This window comes from Hydra vulgaris, chromosome 11 (genome assembly GCF_038396675.1).
Source record: "Hydra vulgaris chromosome 11, alternate assembly HydraT2T_AEP".
Classification (NCBI taxonomy): Eukaryota; Metazoa; Cnidaria; class Hydrozoa; order Anthoathecata; family Hydridae; genus Hydra; species Hydra vulgaris.
In genome coordinates, this window is record NC_088930.1 from 35,739,577 (window position 1) to 35,740,218 (window position 642).

Below are 642 nucleotides of genomic sequence, written 5' to 3' on the forward strand. Positions count from 1 at the left end.
TAAATTTAAATTTAATTAAATTTAATTAAATCTAAAATTTAATTAAATTTAAATTTAAATTTAATTAAATTAGAATTTGAATCAGAAATTAAAATTTTAAAATTTTCTTTATTCCAAAATTTAAAATTTAATTAAATTTAAAAAGACCAAATTCTAATTTAATTTCTAAACGCGTTTTAATGCCTATAAAAATTTATCGTAAAAGTAAAGCCAGAAATAAAAAAATCGTTCAAAATTGCGATCGACGAAGATGGGATTCGAACCCACGCGGGCAGAGCCCAATGGATTAGCAGTCCATCGCCTTAACCACTCGGCCACCTCGTCGTTGTATCACGTGGATAAAGTAAATACTTTATATTGAAACTTACATTCATAATTAAATGAGTAATGATTATAAATACAGGCCCATAGCAACCGGGTGGGCAGCAGGGGCATTTGCCCCTAATAATTTTTCAAATAAGTAATTTAGAAGAAATTGACTGCAAAAATAACTTAAAAAAACAAGGTTCTTAAAACTATTTCGGGGCAGTACTGCCCCCCCCCCCTTAATATAATTTTGGTTCCAAACGCCCTCAAATAAAGTATATAAATACTTAAAATAAAAAACGATTTTTTTCGAGAGTTTATCCCGCATGATTTTGA

At 29.0% G+C, this 642-nt stretch overlaps 1 non-coding gene across 1 annotated transcript; it reads right to left on the minus strand.

Annotated features, from left to right (window-relative positions):
- Window positions 1-242: 242 nt before the first annotated feature.
- trnas-gcu (transfer RNA serine (anticodon GCU)) lies at window positions 243-324 on the minus strand. The gene has a single exon. It is a non-coding gene; the product is annotated as a tRNA-Ser (tRNA).
- Window positions 325-642: the final 318 nt, after the last annotated feature.